The sequence below is a fragment of the Cydia splendana genome, chromosome Z, assembly GCF_910591565.1.
Source record: "Cydia splendana chromosome Z, ilCydSple1.2, whole genome shotgun sequence".
In the NCBI taxonomy this organism is placed as follows: domain Eukaryota; kingdom Metazoa; phylum Arthropoda; class Insecta; order Lepidoptera; family Tortricidae; genus Cydia; species Cydia splendana.
In genome coordinates, this window is record NC_085987.1 from 33,409,888 (window position 1) to 33,430,112 (window position 20,225).

At 36.2% G+C, this 20,225-nt stretch overlaps 1 protein-coding gene across 1 annotated transcript in view; it reads right to left on the bottom strand.

Moving 5' to 3' along the window:
- The window catches only part of LOC134804660 (proton-coupled amino acid transporter-like protein pathetic), a 38,336-nt gene extending 18,465 nt beyond the window's left edge, over positions 1 to 19,871 (bottom strand). Inside the window, exon 1 of the mRNA XM_063777773.1 lies at positions 19,663 to 19,871. The gene's annotated coding sequence lies outside the window, so the exon portion shown is untranslated. The remainder of the gene's footprint in view (positions 1 to 19,662) is intronic.
- Positions 19,872 to 20,225: the final 354 nt, after the last annotated feature.

Genomic DNA, 20,225 nt, shown 5'->3' on the forward strand with positions numbered 1-20,225 from the left:
AACAAAATCACGGATGTCGCACAACAACTGCAGGATATTGGTGCTGGGTTGGAGGATGACTTTGTTGCGGTCATCATGCTGAGCGGACTTCCTGAGGACTACGACCCGCTAATCATGGCTATTGAGAACTCGTCAACTGCCAAATTATCTAGCGAAGTTGTATCGGCGAAGCTGCTACAGGAGAGGATGCGACGTGAGGACAGCAAGCGCGACGGAGACGGAGTTACGGCTCTGGCGGCCGCGAGAAAGCTGCCCAGGTGTTATGTATGTAAGAGGACCAGACATTTCAAGAAAGATTGTCCGATGTTGAACAAAAAGAAAAGTAGCAAAGAAACGTCGTCGGCAAAGGCTCTACTCACGGCGCTGTCGGTGAACGTGGAAAGTGATCTTTGGTACGTGGACAGTGGATCGGCGAGTCATCTTTGTCGAGATGTGAACATGATGAGTGACATGAAGTCAGAGAAATCGTTGCAAGTGACTGTAGCTAACGGAGACAAACTATTTACGGCCGGGCGAGGTAATGTTCAAGTGGAACAACGTAATGGCACTGTAAAGACTATAAGTGATGTGTATTATGTACCTAATTTAGTAGCTAACTTATTGTCGGTAAGCGCCATGGCAAAGAAAGGCTTTAAGATAGTATTCGAATCCGATAGTTGCGAAATATTAGATAATGGGGTTATTGCAGCGACAGCTACTTTGAAAAATGATGTTTATGTCCTTGACACTGTGGGGGCGTGTTCTAATGTTCCTTTACAGAACAAACAGATGGCCAATGCAGCAGTGGAGGAGAAGCGTGCGGTTACTAGCGACGGAACTATATCTGTAGCTTCAGAGAAGGTTTGGCATCGTCGTCTATCGCATCTCAACAGAAGAAGCATGGAACTTTTGAAAAAAGGTATGGCTTCTGGTATATCATACGATAGTAGAGATTTTGAAACGTGTGTAGCGTGTGTACAAGGTAAGGCAAGTAGGGTCCCCTTTCCTAAGAAATCTCACAACAGGGCTAAAGAGGTCCTGGGTTTAGTACATACAGACGTCTGTGGGCCGCTACCATCTCCCTCATTCAGCGGTGCAAGGTATTTCTTGCTTTTCATAGATGACTATTCTAGAAAGACGTTTGTGTACTTTTTAACTAAAAAAGGTGAAGTATTTGATAGGTTCAAAGAGTTTAAGGCTTTAGTGGAGAACCAGACAGGTAAAAAGATAAAATCGCTACGTAGCGACAACGGAGGAGAATACACCAGTTCTGCTTTTCAGGCGTATCTCAAGAGCAATGGCATCGTGCATCAAACCACTGTTCCTGGCTCCGCTGCTCAGAACGGGGTCGCAGAACGCGCGAACAGGACCGTGATGCAGGCTGCAAGATGCATGCTGCAAGATGCGGGCCTAAGCAACGAATTCTGGGCGGAGGCTGTTAACACGGCCGTCTACGTCAAAAACCGCTGTCCTACGAAAGCTGTACTGGGGAGCACTCCTGAAGAAAAGTGGAGTGGCAAAAAGGTATCTCTAAGTCATTTACGTATCTTTGGTTCTGTGGCTTATGCGATGACTTTGAAGCGTTCAAAATTAGATCCGAAATGCAAAAAGTACATTTTTGTTGGGTATTGTGAGCATACAAAGGGTTATAGACTCTTGGACCCGGAACAACCAACAAAATGCATCAAAGCCAGAGATGTAACCTTCTTAGAAAATACGTTCATTAAAAAAGTATCAAGTGATGACATTGACAATGTCATTGAGTCAATTGAAATATTTCCACAAATTGAAAATAATGGAAATAAAAATGTTGTAATCGAATTGTCGAACCCAACTTCTGTACAACCAGTGATATCGGTAGTGAGCGGTACGTCTGATGATGCCAATTTAACACAAAATTCTCAGAGTACGAGCGATCGAACGAGTACGATCACAATAAATGATTCGTCTAGCTCTAGTGAATGTGATGATCCGGCCGATGCAACTTATATTCCAGAGGAGGAGAGTACGGATACTTCGGAATATGACAGTTCATCGGGTTCACCACATTTTGGATTCCTAGCGGGCACGTGCGATCCAGATGCTCCACGGACTGTACGAGAAGCACTGAGTGGTCCAGATGCTGACAATTGGAGGGAAGCAATGTCTTGTGAGTACAACTCATTTATTAAGAACGAGTGTTGGACACTGACAGATCGACGAGAGTCGCAAAAACCTGTCAAATGCAAGTGGGTGTTCAAAGTGAAACGTGGATTGAACGGTGAACTGCTCAAATATAGGGCACGCCTGGTAGCTAAAGGCTTCACGCAGCAATATGGAATAGACTATGAGGAGACGTATTCACCGGTTGTCAGATATTCCACTATACGTACTTTGTTAGCCTTGGCGGTTGAGTACGGTATGAAGATTGAACATCTTGATGTAAAAACAGCATTTCTCAACGGTGACTTGAAGGAAACTGTGTTCATGGAACAACCGGAAGGCTTTATAGTTAAAGGTCAAGAAAGTAAGGTCTACAAATTAAATAAAGCTATTTACGGGTTGAAACAAGCCTCAAAGGCATGGTACGAGAAAATTGATCATGTTCTATGCAGTAAGTTGAAGTTCAATAAGTCATCATCTGAGCCTTGTGTTTATTTTCAGCGACTGAAGGGGTCGTTTATAATTATTGCTCTGTACGTTGATGATATAATATTGTTTTCGACAGGTGATGAACGTGATAAGCTAGATGTCAAAGTCAAATTAATGAAGGAATTTGATATGACAGATCTAGGGCCAGCTCATCAGGTGTTAGGTATGAGATTGTGTAGAGATGAAAACAAAATTACTCTCGATCAATCGAGTTATATCGCGATGGTGCTGAAGAAATATAAAATGGAAGAGTGTAAGTGTTCGCCTACTCCCATGGAAACTGGACTTAAGTTACCTAGGGGCAATCAAAGAGATGATACCTATGATTATAGAGGTCTTGTAGGTTCTCTTATGTATATTGCTATCTGTACCCGACCAGACATCGCATACGCAGTTAGCTACTTGAGTCAATTTAATGAATCATTTACAGAGACCCACTGGAAAGCAGCCAAAAGAGTCCTGCGCTACTTGAAAGGTACCTTGGATCTCCGTTTGACTTTTAAGAAAGGCAAGCAGCAGCTGGATATCACCGGATATGCGGATGCAGACTGGGGCAGTGACGACGTGGACCGCCGGTCGTACACGGGCTATGTTTTTAAAATAGGTGAGTCAGTAGTTACTTGGGAAAGTCGCAAGCAAAAAACGGTTAGCCTTAGCTCTACCGAAGCCGAATACTACTCTTTGTCTAATTCTTGTAAAGAGGGTTTGTTTATTAGTACATTTCTGAAAGAAATTATAAATAAAGAAATTGTACCGACAATTTTCAATGACAATCAGTCAGCGCTAAAATTGTGTAGGAGCTCTTTACATCATGCTAGGACCAAACATATCGATATACGGCATCATTTTATTAGAGAACTTGTAAATAGTAATAAGATTACTATTGAGTATCTAAATACTAATGATATGTTGGCAGATATACTGACGAAAGCGTTGTGTAAAGTTAAACACAGTAAGTTTGTGAGACAGCTCACATTACTGTCATAGGTAAATACATTTAACTATGTATTCTATGTAATAATTGTGTTCTTAATGTAATTACCATCATGGTTATTTGTTGGTTTAGTCAAACATGATAGTGATTACATGAAATTAAAAGACTTGTTTATTTTATAAACATTTATTGAATAACAATTCATAACGTGAATAACTGAACTTTGTTAATAAGGTGTAGCGAAAGTTCAGTGCATATGTTTTTGTTAATTTAATGTTATAGTGAAGTGTAAGTCACTATTTAAGTTTTGTGTTTGTGTGTTTAAACAAGATTGCTTTGGTTTAAGGGCCAGTGTTGGAAAGTGTCTTCGTAAACTTAAAGAATCTTGTTTTATAGGTAACTGCATAAACGCACGTGGAACAAGTTTAAATGTTTGAATAAATATACAGCTTTTGTTCGCGTGCGTGATGCCGTCACATTCGTTTCAACCTTGCTGCTAACCAGACTAAATTTGTATTAGTGCCTAATCCTCGACAATATACTCTTCATATGGACTCATCATAGTTTCCTTTACGCCAGATTTAACAGGCATTCCCCCATTACTGAACCAGTGGCGCGAACTAGTTTTAATCTGAAGTACATTGCTGGGTGTTTGTAGTTACGTTCTTGACGTAATAATAATTTAAAGCATTGTCCTTGTTTAAACAGGTTCATTAGCGTTAACAATAGCAGCATCACACACATTCATTCATGTTAAATAATATTAACAGTTTATATGTAGGTATTTGCTTTTAATGACGTGTAGAGGCACTACGTATAGGTACGCACCTATATGTACCGACGCACCTACATTAAACACCGACTGTTTTGTCGACTAAATAGTGTTTAGTTTTAAGTTTATAAAATACATTATGTAATGGTAAGGTATTTGTAATATGGGCCTTGTTGCCTGAATTAATAAAATTTCTAAATAAATAAATAAAAATAAATTAAGTAACTAAGACTAAGTATTCTACCGAGTTGAACCTCGAGTTTGACGTAAATTTTAAAGCATTTGATTTTATTTCAAGCATTGCGATCATATCGTTATCACCAGTGCGGCTAGGAAGTACCCAAATTTTAATGGCGTTATTCATAAACAGGCTACAAGCCTCAATTGGACTGCGTTATGAATGACTGCATGAAGACTCCATGGATCAAGCGACACTGAGTTAAAAGTTTTTAACATACGAGTAAAACCGAGTAAATTAGCTTTAACCCTTTGACCGCCAATGTCGTTACTGACGCGCTCAGTTACAGTTTTATATCAACCTTCGTGCGTTCCGATAAGGTTTACAATGGCGCGTTGTGTATAATAGGTATTAGGCATGGCGTTCAAAAGGTTTTAAGATTAAGTATTAATTGGTTCTTGTATGTTTATTTACTTTTGATGTTAAGAGTAAAATTATTACTCTTAATTCGTAAAAATATATAAAGTTTATAAAGGGTGAGAAAATATTAAGATGCAAAAGTATTAAAATTATGAAATTTTTTAGCAAAATACTTGAAATATATTTTTGTCGTTGGTTTCTTTATTACCATTTGTTCAACGTCATCGTCAAGTAAGGCTATAGGAGCGTCAGTAGGAGGTTAATTCGGTACTGCGTTTTTAGTGCTCTCGAGAAACTAAAAACGGTGAAAAATAGAGATACTAATCCTAAACATACGTGTGATACCTCATTAGATTCGTCATGATGCCTAGAAAAATGTATTCGAAGTGTGTATTTTTTGTGTGTGCACACAAAAAATATCAAAAGTTATAAACAAAAAAAGGGGAAAAAAAGTAAATCTTTTTTATTTCCCCAATATCTCAAAAAGTATTAATATTTAAGAAACCAAAATGAATATTATATAAGAGGAGGATATTTCCAATAAAACATTTCATACTTGCAGAACCGTATCTCCATTATTGATACTTTTTATTCAACGCTGAACACAGCCCTTCGCGCCTCATTTACGGAAAACGCGCGCGGTCTGAAAAATCGAGTAGGTACGTAACATTCAATATAATTTTAAAAGTATTAAATATTCATAGAAAAATTAAAAAAAATATGGTGTATTTAAAACATGTTAACAAATGTACTACTTGCAGAAATTTATCTTAAAGTTATTTTTTCAACAACTTAGGCAATTTTTAATTAACAAAATTTTCTCGAACTACCTAGAAGGTATTCTTTATTGAAAACGAAAAAAAATGTATCAATAACTATCGTAAAATTTTGTCGCTTTCTGGAGCCCTTCTTAATAAGATCACGTTACATAGGTTCTGAAAAAATTAATAGTTTGGTTATGATATTGTTTTATATGTTACAATTTTACCCTGATTTTTCGTTTTTTGTAAATTTTCTATGTTATTCTAAAACTTATTTTAAGCAAAGTATTAACTTTATTGAAACTTTTATAATTTGATCTTATTAAGCATATATATGAGAAGGGCTCTAGAATGCGGAAAAAATTTACGATAGTTATTTATAAATTTTTTATCGTTTTCAATAAAAAAGGTGTTCGAGAAAATTTTGTTAATTAAAAATTGCCTAACTTGTTGAAAAAATTACTTTAAGGTAAATTTCTGCAAGTAGTACATTTGTTGACATGTTTTAAATACACCATAATTAAAAAAAAACCTTACGAATATTTAATACCTTTAAAATTATATTTAATGTTACGTACTCGCTTATTCACGCCGCGCGCGTTTCCCGAAAATGAGGCGAGGAGGGCTGTGTTCCGCGTTGAAAAAAAGTATAAATAATGGAGATACGGTTCTGCAAGTATGAAATATTTTATTGGAAATATCCTCCTATTTTATAATATTAATTTTGGTTTCTTAAATATTAATACTTTTTGAGATATTGGGAAAATAAAAAAAAACTACTTTTTTCCTCCTTTTTTTGTTTATAACTTTTGATATTTTTTGTATGCTAATACACGCTTCGAATACATTTTTCTAGGCATCGTGACGAATCAAATGAGGTATCACACGTATTTTTAGGATTAGTATCTCTATTTTTCACTATTTTCAGTTTCTCGAGCACACTATTTCAAATCAGTTGGTATAAGTAGTGAACATTAATGCATTAAGTGCCAAATTGTGGGCGCTTAAATATTTGTAGAGATTAAAAGTTTTAGTTTCAAAAAACTCTTAACATAAAAAAATAAACGTTTACATATTTTTGTAAAAGTAGGTAGGAGCCGAATTCTTTAAATATATCCATAACGAATGTGTGGTCAATTTGTGTAAAATTTTGATATGTTGCTTAATTCAACCCCTTATATACAAGGCAATATAAATGTTTTTGGAAAATGTAACTAGTTTATAATGTTATAATCCGTTTCTTACAAATACCAACATGAATCAAAACTACAGATTAAGATAAACGATTCATACCTAATTGGACAGCGTTATGTATTAAGTATGTAATTTATGTAATATCGAATTAAGCGACAAAATAGTTAAAATAATATTATGGTGCATGCATGTATGAATAGTTTATCTTAATCTGTCATTTTGATTTATTTATTTGTAAGAAACGGATTATAAGATAAATTAACTAATTGAGTCTTGTAAAGTTTTATGAATGAGCGGGTAAAATATACCTAGCTTTAAAATAACCATACGAACAATATATTGTACTTAACTATAATATATCTTTTTAATTTTATGTTTAGGTATTACACCAACTTTCTTAGCACAATAAATATTACGGATAGATTAATCTGATTTATTGGTACAGTAATCATAGTTAAAACATGTTAAACCTTTTTTTATTTCTAATAACTAATATAGGTATTTTGTACCTAGATCTACGATAATTAGTAATTGGTTAATTATAATTATCGTAGATACAAATGTCACATATGAGAGACAAACAACCATTAAGACATATTACTGATTAGTAAGTTCCACTTAAGTATCCTGTTGTTCCATTATCTTGCCCCGAATGACCTAGCTTCGACAAAACAATAGCCATGTATTCAGACACTTAACACCGAACACACTGCCGCATTATGATAGTGCATAATGATTATACTGAACCATTTTTAAATATCGGACTAACTATATAATAAGTATAACTACAAGTAGGTACCCTTGACATCGATTAGAACATTGAGAATTTTGGGTGTCAGTTTTGTAACAGTATACAAAATGTATGTGAAAATGCGTTACAAAACTGAAAAATTTTGGGACTCATTTTATTTTTCTTTTTAAATCGATAGTCCTCGTGATTCTGAGTATAACCCAAAAGTTGATAGATTTTCGAAATAAAGTAAATGGTACACTTTTAACGCATTCACTGCCAGGGGGCGTGGCCTAGGAACAAACTTGTATGACGGTGGACGAACATGTGCGTCGGGGGCAGCAAAAATGTTAAGTGAAAATGCCCATAAACATGTTTACCAGCATATTTAAATAATTTAATATTTTGCTTACCCTGGGAGTTCATAATCTGTCTCATATATTTATTTGGATATAAACGTAGGTACCTACATAAGTTTTTCAAAGAAATCATTATGACATTCAGTTATGAAGTTAAACAGATCAAATTTTAGTCGTATTTTTCACATAGCTTGGGTACGGTGACAAATATCGAGAGTCCGCATATGTCCGCATGATTCGCGACCTTCAGCTGTCGAGCATCGGTTTACTTCGGTAATTTGTACGACTTGACTTATACAATAGTAGATACTTCGTACTGACTTTGTATGAAATACCTCAGTAATTTTGTTTTTCGTGTTCTCACGAGAAAAAAACATCTCATTACAGCATTAAATGACAAATAACCGTTAAATTTCATATATGTAACTGGGTAATACACAGCAATTAGGTTCACTTCTCCCCTGCGGGAGGAGGAAAGTAATCATAATTATAATAATACCCATTGTATGAACACAAGGCTAGCAAATATTATCCCGACTGAGGTTATGTACTTACGTTGGTAGAGTCAGACCGTGAAAAGTCTGCAGCGATTTTGATAGCCCACGCAGTGCAAGTGCCATTTTAAACGTCAAACTTCTATGAAATTATGACGTATACATAACACTTACACTGCGTGGGCTATCAAATCCGCTGCAGACTTTTCTTGGTGCGACTCTAAGTAACCAGCAGTATTTTTCTCAAAAAATGCGCGGAAATACAATCAAAAACCAACAAAAGCCTAAAAGTTCAATGTACGGCGCCAGGCATGACGCACCTCAAGAAAATGATGCCGGTCAAGGTCGGCAAATTTGAATGAAAAATTCAAAATATATTGCCGGGGCGCTTCCCTTAAGCGCTTGCACTTGTATCATGACCTTTTGCAGCTTACTATGACGAACACGTAATGACGATATTTCCACGCATTTTTGAGAAAAGCCCAATTTTCTTATTGGTCCCTTATCTACATAAAATAGTAGGTACCACCTCCTTTGATATTAACCTGTGCAATAAAATCCTGCTAGTTATACGCACACTAGCACAACTATTGTTTTTAATTTGTAATTAAGTTGAGACATATTTTTTTATAATATGTGATATGTGTTGGACCATTCTACTACCATCGTTTACACCCCTAGGTTTGTTGCATCGGGTTTTATTTAGCTTTATCAATGATACGAAATTCCTAAAGATGCATGTCGTATACACTTTTAATCGAACGATCTTATTTTCAATAATCAATATTCCTTTGTACAAAATGCCTAAGGACAATAGTTTGAAAGTCAATATGTCTAGTGCTCAAAATAGCTACGTTCAAAAAGCCTAATGACAATATATTGAAAATCAATATTTCCGAGAACATTTCCTTCTTACCCTGAGTTGACGGAGCCCCGCTACGCGAGGCTCCTATTTCTGGGCGGTTTGCCCTTCGGGCATCTGAAGCTACCTAACGAACCTAACCTACTTACCTCCCTACGCTTTTTCCCGTTTCCGTCTGTAAAGGAAATGTTTTTTGAAAAGAAAGTTTCGTACGTTAGACTCTTTAAGCTATTTAAATTTCGCAATTTATACATTTTAAACTTAGGTCAACTGAACGTAGGAAATAAGGTTGTTAGTATTTTAGCAGTATTGTACTTTAAACATTTAAAAAATAGGTTGATTAACCGTAGGACATGTATCTTTAGGAATTTCGTACATTAGACATTTTGATTTTCGATGTTCTGTCTTTAGGAATTTCGTACTTAGGAAATATGATTTTAGAAATTATGCTATATAACCGTTTTAGTTGCATCTACTTTGAGATGGGGAAAAACATTCCGTGAACACATGATGGCTGTTTGTATATCGTCGTTTCATCTTGTTTAAGGACACAGGAGCAGGAGGCAAAGTCAGCTAATGTGCTAAATGGAATATCATGATGAATAAAAACGTGCGCGCTGGTAAATGGCACTCGTCATTAGGGGTCATCCATTAATTACATCACACGTTTAGGGGGAGGGAGGGGGTCAAGAAAATGTGACATATTGTGACATGGGGGAGGGGGGGAGACACAAACTTTGTGACGTCACTTTAAATTCATCAGTAACCGAAAATTTATTTAAATTATTTTATTCGCTGTACATTTAAATAACAAGTTTTTAAAACGATAATCGTTTTTATTCGTATAGTTTTCTTTCCTAAGCAGTTTTGGGTTATAAAATTACTAATATTTATATCGTCAAAAATATTTTGATAAAATATGAATAATACTTAGGTACTTACTTAATTCGATTTGGCGATTTCGTAGAAAAAATGTGACGTCACACTAGGGGGGAGGGGTTTGCCAAATGTGACCAAGTGTGACAAGGAGGGGGGGAGGGGTCAAAAAACCTAGAAATTCGTGTGACGTAATTAATGGATGACCCCTTATTATGCAACATTCGTCATATATCATTACACGGTAACGTTAAGTAGTGACATTGAATATATCCTTGTTATCACGGAATAGGCGAAAGTGGTATGAAACAAAGTCTGTATCTTTAGGTAAGTATTTAAATAAAAGTAAACAAACAATTTGTACATTTTCGGGTAGTTATAACATTTATTGGTTAACCGACCAATTACAAAACCGCCTGGATCAGTCACTTTAACCTACATTATTTGATCGTGTAATGTTTTCATCTACCCTCAACTGGCATACCTAAGGGGCAATTTGAGGGTAGATTTTGTTTACTTTTATTTAAATATACCTAAAGATAGAGAGTATAGGTTTTGCAGGTAATTTGTGTCGCTTAACTTCAAACTCGGGTAAATCCATTCGACCCTCTCAGCAAATATCTACCCTATTAACTTTTCTTAATACATACCAAAGTCGCATAATCTTACAGATGGATTTACCCGAGTTTGAAGTTAAGCGACTCATTTATGAATTCCTTGTAACGGAAGATGCTAAACGAATTCAGTGCACGTTTTTAATACTTGTACATATTATTCCAGCAGTCGGTAAGTCGAGAGTTCATCCGACCGCACAATTAAGTTACGGCAAAGACCTACTTATACCTAACACTCCGATTCTATTTGCTTGTCTTAGGGCCACTTGCACCATCCCACTAACCCGGGGTTAAGCGGTTAAACCGTTAACCCAGTGTCAAATTGTACTGGTAACCATGGTAACTCCAGGTTTAACCGGTTAACCCCGGGTTAGTGAAATGGTGCAAGTGGCGCTTATTGGCGTATGAAGTACATATCTCTGAAAAAGGTGGTATCTATACTTATGCCGGTAGAAATGTTTACCTGACCCCGACACTTTTGAATAAGTAGTCTCGGTAAGCCTCCTGAGGCGGCTGTGTAAACATGACCCGCCATTATTGAACATTCAGTCTTGGCATTTTACTTGACGAGTGGTGCACACTGTACAAATGTACATATCGTATCGCACTATATTTTACGAGTGCCAAACACTGTGTACCTAACACTCGTATCCTTGAGCTCGATCGCGCCCGTGCTTACAATAACAACCTTATCTTATATATGTGTGTATTGACTTCTTAGCTAAAGATCTCTTAGATATAGATCAATTTAATTAAAAAAAACATACTGAAGGAGTTTCATTCCTTAACTAAATAGGTGTACCTACATATAAATGTTTAAACATTATCAGACTGCGGCGAAGTCATAAAATAAGTCATCCCATTAGGGGTCCTTTTCCCTTGTATTTGACTTGTATCTATGTATTTGTACATATGAATGTCTAATATGCGTCCCTATATTACATTATACTTAAGAATTAAAGGGTTGCAGAAACAAACTAATTAGTTAAGTAAAAGCCTTATATGTTTCAAATATTTCATATAAAGAAGACACGCATTCAAATAATGTCGTCTATAAATGAGCTAGATTTTATACAATCGGATAGTTACTTACACTTACTTGTATGGGATACCGAGTCCTACACGCAGGGTTGCCAGATCGAAAGGCGCTATTATCGGGAAACAATAGAAATTTTTCGGGATTTTGGGACATAAGTCGGGAAAAAAAAAAACATTCAAATTAAAGTAATTGTATTAAAAACAACGATATTTTACATTATTGGCACTACGTCAGCTCGCTCGTTCGACGACAGTTCGGAGCTTGAAATTATTGTTTTAAAAAGTGAAGCTGTTTTTCGGGACAGTTTACACTTTGTCGGGAATCGGGAACACATGCTAAAAATCGGGAATATCCCGCCAAATCCCGACCATCTGGCAACCCTACCTACACGGGCTACTGATCCAGCGAAAGTCGAAGCCGGGTGGCCGCACTTTACTAAAAAGGTCGTATGAATATTGAATTTCAAAAACAGTTGAGTCGTATAGGGCTTTGGATGTGTTGGCGTCACATTACGCTGTCGCAGAAGCCTTACACTTCAACAGAGCCGATTTGTACGCTTCAATTTCTTAATGTACAGTCGACGTCAAAGATATGTTCACACTTTTGCACCTTACTCCTTTGAAATAAGGCAAAAAGTGTAAACATATCTTTGACGTCGACTGTTCCTACTGTGCCTACCACTGCTGCCACTTTACTTACGAACCTATTTGTTTTTCAATTTATGTACAGACTAAAACAAGGTCCGAAGGCGAATTTAACAATGATAATGTATCAGTCTACTACCATTGTGCGATTTACCATTTAGTTAAATACTGTTTACCTCGAAGTAAACAAACAAATTCAAGAGACATTATTTATTGGGATTATAATAATATGATTTATAAGTAAGTTACGTCATGTCTATTTTACTGTATTTCAAGAATTAGTAAGTAAAGTCAACAATGAGAATGACTAGCTAACATTACTTGTATATGACGCAAGAACACTAAAAATAGTTAATCACTGCTCACCTACTTGGTCCAAGTATTGATCCAGAGAATAGTGCTACCTACTGGCAATGGCGATGTCGCTTGCTGCAGTGTTTTTTTTTTCATTAATACACAAGGACTTAAATGAATTAATTAATATGGTATCAATGAAACTGGGGCCGTAGCTTCAAGATAACAATCGTTTATTCACCAACGCCAATCGAAATATAAAAATGAATGAGAATCATAAAAATGGGAACGAATAGTCACGTAGTGTTTTTGGTTTAGATTGGCGTTTTCAGTAAGATACAGGAAAAATCGTAATATATAATGTACAATGTCTGTGAAAATAATGACATACTCGTATAAAAAATATAGGAAACGACGGAACAAAGAAAGTAAGTACCTATGTTTTGAATATCGTAGTGGGCAAACTGCCATTACAATGCATTTATATCAATACCTATACGTACTTACATAGGTACCTGCTGCAGATCGAGTACGAAATAATTGAATGGATGTTTTAATCAATTACTTCGTTATTACAAGATTGGCAATGCCAAGTGCTAAACCGTACAGAAGCTTTGTTTGATTTTTATACAGATATTTGATTGTGACTACCAGTGATATAACGCTATGTTTCTTAAACTTTGTACCTATTGAAATTTGGAATAGTTATAGTAAAACTTGGCAGTTGGCACAAGTGCCCAAAGTACACTTAGATAATGTCCATAACGCCATAACATAATTGCTATGTCACGCGACCTGTCTAACCCAAATGCCGCTCTCATCATTAGGACAATTACTTACAGCGGTCTATATATTAGCCTCTCAAATTTGTAATGAGGTGGTCAAATATAGCTAATTTCCTTTGTTCCCGTAAAGTTAATAAGGAAGCGCTTTGTGTTGGTTTAGGTGCGTCCATCCGTCAGTATTGAGCAGTAGACCACCCAGAAAAAAAGATAAGGTTAAGGGTAAAAGGTTAAGGCTTACCCGTCTTATCTTACCATTGATTTAAAGACTGCCCCCGTTAAACCGAAAGAAAACATATACCTAGGTACCCTCTGTATCTTCCATCCATACGTACATGGAGAAATATAAACTATCACCTATAGGTTAAAATACGAGTGATAACGATAAAACAAAGATATCTCAAAATAATATATGTACCTACCTATGTACATATTATACAATATTAAATATACGTATATTTTAAACTTTTCGACGCCGTGTCAAACACAAAATCTGTCACGCGGACGCCACGTCACACAATGTCATAACTGAAATTGATCTTTATGTATATGCACGTAGGTCTATGTTGCTCTGTGGTCTGTGGCCGATTAATCAGTCTGGCGTTGAACCTGCGGTGCGGATATATCGGTCCAAAAGGCGGTGACAAAGGTCGGTGGCGTCCAAAAGGTTAATTCTCTCTACTATAAGATGTATAACTAGAATAACTAAATCGCTGCAATCGAAAAAAAATGTCTCTTTATGACATGCCCTCGTTATATTTTTAATTCTTATTTCGCACCAGTTTTTATTAGTGTGGCAGGAAAATATTGACGTTATTATAGCTTCCAAAGCATTTCGGGTGCGGCAAGTCGAAGGTACTTGTATATGATTTGATTTCGTATAACATTAAGACGCGTATATACTTAATACACGTTTTTAAGGCGCGTTTTATACCTGTGTTCGTTATTTTTTCTATCGAGCGAAAACCAAGAAATCAGGCTTCGAGTCGATTAAGTTACAAGATTGCTAATTACGGGTACATTTTTGGCAACCGTACCTAATGTGATCTGAAAAAGCGCTACGATTTTTCGAACAGTCTGCTGTTAAAAGAATTAAGTTTGAGCGTCATGTCACGTGCCGCCTCGCGTCCATTGAACTTTTAGGCCACTGTAGTTTTTAGGTCGTACCTGTTATGCGCATGCTTTTAAGAAAAGCTTTATTACATATCTACTTACCTCAGTCGGAATAGGAATATGTTTACCCTTCAGTTGTACTGTACCTCCATGGCTATTTGAAGCTCTCTTGCCTGTCGGGCACACCATGCAGCTGCTTAGAAAATTGATTTTTATCAATGTTTTATTCACTGTGATACTATTACCGCCTCTACAATTTTGGTTTGGTTTGGTTGGTATTTATTATGAAACTATGGTTGAATAATAATATAGAGTCAACAAAGTATGTACATAAACTACGTAGGACGATTAGGGTCGAAGTTCGAATTATGTCGTGAGATAAGAATAGGATATATGTACATAGATAATATTTAAAAACAAAACTTATCTTGCTATGCGCACTTAAGCTAACTATTCTACTACATATAGATACATGAAAGCAATACAAAAGTCAGAAATAATGGTCTAAAAGTCTGATAACAGTACTCTATGCGCTAAACACTTGATGGTAACGTCACGATCAAGTTAAAGCCGTCTCGAAGAATGAAAAACATGAAATAATAATCGAGTCTTTGAGGACATGTATTTTTTTTATCATTTCCATTTATTTGTGTCCAATTTATTAAAAAAAATAGTTAAATTTGTACGGAACCCTAGGTAGCGAGTCCGACTCGCACTTGTCCGGTTTTTCATTAGGTATCTATTTAACTAGATTTTGCTATAATATTCAATATGTGTCATCATCCTTATTGAAACCACATAGTCTTATCGATGTTGTATACAATTTAACTACGCTATTAGGTACTAGCATATACTTACATCTAGACTATTCTAGACTATAAACCGATAATAGTTACCATACCTAACTGTATCGTAACAAATTGGAATGACAGGGTGTCGTATGCGCAATACGCACAGTGGCTAGTGCATAATCAATATAATCACACGTCCTCAGAACACAAACTCGATGCAACTCGCTGTAGGAGACTATTGTCAGGTAGGCAGGCAGACATTGTAGGTGTGCAGGTAGGCGACCATTGGGCAGTCGGGGGGCTCAGACACCCCCTTGTAAATCAGGACTTATTACAAGGGGGTGCCCGAACCTCCCGACTGCCCAATGGTCCCCTACCTCCCCTACTTACTCTACTGACACCTACATCTATGGTTAACGGAACTCAAAATTATGCTGAGTATTAAATAGCTACTAATGGGTTTAGGTAATCGTGTATTAGGTAGTTTACCCACATGGGCTTTTTGTGTCCGGTCCCAAATTCAAATATTATTATTATTAAACTTTTTTCTTTAACACTCCCAAAACTACTAAAATCGACCCTTATCAATATCACACCAGTGCCGGGTTCCAGGAACTAACCCAGTGCCCGTATAATCGTCTGTCGCAGGTTTCAAATAAAATGCAGTCCTACCTACGTAGGATCAACAGGACAGATGAGAAATGCTTAGTCAACACTACTCTGTTCCATCCATCATAGAATTGATAAATCGCTTGTGCATTGTGCCGTGCAAGTTTCCACTTTACTGAGTTAAGTGTTTAATGAGTTCTGTAATTATTTACTCCGATTCCGTATATTTATGTTTCTGCATGATGTAGTTGTCAGCCTGTGTAGCTAGTCGCACGATAAACTTTAAATTGGCTGCAACTTAGGATACCTGTATACGTATTGGTACTGGCATAGGTAATTAATTATTGATTTGTCTTGTTTTACCTATTATATTCATTGTTCATACTGTGACTGTGAAAAAAGCCATCAATGTAGATACCTATTTTTGCGAAACGTCCCCGAAGTTTTGTATAAAAAAATCGATATATTATGCAGATGTTACAACTTCAGGGCTTTTTAATTGTTTCTTAGCAAATCTTTATATTTTATACCCACTAACTGAAAACAAACATTACCTACATTAAAACAAACGAACAAGAAAAATTCTCTTGAACAAAAGGTATACGCTCTGTTTTTAAATAATAAAAAGAGCTTTTCCGAGTTGCTGTGGTGAAAAACACATACTTAAGCAAAATAGAAGAAATTAAATATGTCCAAGTTTTTCGTAACTTTTCGCTATTATTTCAGCACCACGTTAATTTAGCACTCACCTCATACCTCGACACATTTAGGACAATGTACCTTTAAAGCTATGAATGAATGAATGAATGAATGAAATTAATTTATTCCAGAATGTGAATCCATATGTGATTAAAACATTTATTTATTAGCTAAATAAGAGGTGTTAATGCACTAAAAGCGGCTGTAGTTAAGCATGTTCGCCATGTGACGAGCTGTTATGTGAACAAGTCGAATTCGCTTACATTTGTCTATCGATAGACTTTAAATGAGGCTAGCCTTACGCGTTGAGAGTGGAACACAAAATAACTTGCCATACCTAAATATTAGGGCCCAATCATACCATGTACATCTTAGGCCCCATTTTCTGACAGCCTTATAAAAAATGTAATTGTACATTTTTATCACGACGCTTATCATGTGTATGTAGGTACATATTGTTCATACGATATCCTGATGAATATGACTTTTAATAAATTGTATAAATAGAATAGGTACTGTTTTTCAATTTTAGTTTTTGTTCACTCATACTTATTATTAGTTACATTACATTTCACATTTTAAAGATTGATAAAAATGCGTTGCTACCTAACTATATCACCTACTTACACCTACATACTTATCAGATGAGTTTGCGAGCTCTAAAACTCGCATATCATCGGCTCATGTTAAAATATATTGAAACAGACACCTAGGTGACTGTAAGTATGTGTATGTAGATATTATATATGTACTTATAATATTTTATGCATAACAGGTTTCTTATATCGACCAGTCTAAAGAATCGAAAACCCACCAAGGTAATAGGAATTAAAATAAATAGCAATGTAGAAGATACTTATTAGCGCTTTCATTGACAGAGCGAAAGCGAAGGTCTCCGTTTCAGCTTAGGCAAAATTATTTCGTACTATCGGATGTGATGTACCTACAGGTGGCATTTCTGCCATGTTCGATAATTATGTAGGTACTTACATTTTTTTTGTCTATAGTTTTTGAAAATCTTTTTAAAAATGGCGGGGGCATAAGGATTCGCTAGGGGGCCTATTATTGAAATTCGACCGCTCGATTTCGTGCATTTCATTCAATAATATCTCCGCCACTAGGCATTTAAATTCTACTAATAGAATTGAAAACGAGTGGTCAATACCACTCGATTCCAAATGTATATCGCTCGTATTTCAAAAATTAGCATTTCGCCGTTTTCCACCGATTTTCGACTGACGAAATCGAGCGATCGAATTTCAAAAATCGCCCCCCAGGTCTACAGCTCTATAGTTATCATCAGTAGATAATAATATCTACCTACACGGGTTATTCAATTAGCACAAAAAACTGTAGAGTAGGTATGGATATTTTTGAACCTTCCCACGCTATTGCGCTTTCCATGCAAATACACATACATTGACTCGTCAACGTGTAAAACTGTCTGTAGGTATATATAGGTCATATATTATTTCAAGTTATATTTTAATAATCGCAAGGAAATATCGCAAGTGTGGTCATTAGGTACAGTGAAGTGTAAAAATATGGGTGTAGACAACTTACTCAAAAATATGTCTCATAGTTCTTAATTCGCTGCCATAAGAACTATGGGACATATTTTTTAGATTATTGGTGCACCCATATTTTTACACTCGACTGTACCACAACACAAGGAAAACTAATAGTAATGTGCTGTGCAATATACATAATAATATCCTGACAGCTAAACGAGGGGCTGCGTCATTACAAACATATTACATATAATAAATGTTATTTGAAATAACCTATCTTGCCTATATAATAAAAAAAATACAGGCAATCAGTAAACTATGCGACAGTAAAATAAACAGTTTACCTAAACCGACGGCAACATGATAGTACTACTCTTATTTAAATTATTTTAGTGCCACAATGGGACATTTTTTCACAACCTTCGTCTCAGGTAGGTATGGGCCGGGTCACAGACAACATTTCTAACGGGGTTTCCGGAAAAAAAGTTTAAAAAGGTTTCAATAATGAATGGGAATATTTAAGAATCAGTGACATTTAAATCATTATTTAAATTTAGAACAAACAAAATAAACATTCAATTGTTAACATTGAATAAATAGGGTAAATCGTCTTACTGGCCACCGGTTAATACTGGCCACCTTATACTAAAAATGTATTAGGAATATTCACCTCTGAACAGAATGCATTTTAGGATAAGGTTTCAATAAATGACCGCCCTTCAATAACTAGCCACCTTACAGTGGCCAGTAATTGACGAATTACCCTACATTGAATTAAAGACCAGTCTAAATAATGAAACTAACGAACTCGGTGACTTCAGTTTAGTTACTTAATAAGATACAAGATTGGACTAAATTAGTACTTAATTAGTTTTCTACTATCTTAAATAATATCTATGAAAGGTTATTGACTGACACACATGAAAGTACGAGTATGTTACTCTACATAAGTGTATTGTTTCCTAAGTGGGTAAATGACCGGCGAGGGCTATGCATTAAAAAATATTTCGCTAATAATAGCTAAGTGTCTAGTTAAATGCGTTGGCATAGGTAGGTAACAGAAGTTTCGTAAGATTTGTTAACTGTAGATAAGGAACAAGTACATTTATTTAAGAATCGCGTTAATTGTAAGGTTGAGTAATATTACTCTACTAAACCCTGAGCAACATGCGACATCTGGGTTACACACAGGATGTAAAAAATACCTACTAAGCTATGGTAGAAGTCAATAATAAGTACACATAAGGTAGATATCGATCGTATCAGTCAAACAAGTGTCAAAATGACGACATCCATATGTCAACGGTGTCGATTCGCGCACATGCAGTGATATCAATACGGAACGTAAAAACTTATTTTCTGACACAAACACTTACCCCTCCGACCGAGTCTCGAATTGGCTGCCGGCTGGCTATAGGTTATGACTGAAGCACTGTGCCACGTGCTTTAAAAATAGAATAAGCGACACGTCCGACCGACGCACGAGTGAAAATCGTAATGAACGTAGCGAACGAGCGGGCGTTCAGAGCGACACGACGCGCCGGCGGTGGCGCTCGGCCGAATACAATACGCCATCGGAGCCGCAGCACGCCCGCCGAGCCCGCGGCGGCTTGTTCGCGAGCAACTGCCTCGGAATGTTGCATCATGCCGGCCGCCGGCCGCGCCGGCCGCATCGTATTCCCGCGTCCCACATGACCCACGTCTGGCGCCCTTGGGGCTATACCATGTCCATCGCGAGTATCGCGACACCAGTGCAAATTCATTCAGCACGTTACTTTCCTTAAAAAATTACTTAAAAAGTATTTAAACTATTTTAAACAAAGCTAGAACTAAAATAATTATTAATTGAACACGTGAGTTATGAATGTTTTTTTTATAGAAATTTTGAAGATTGTCAATAAATAACATAATAACATAATTCAGCCTATATACGTCCCAC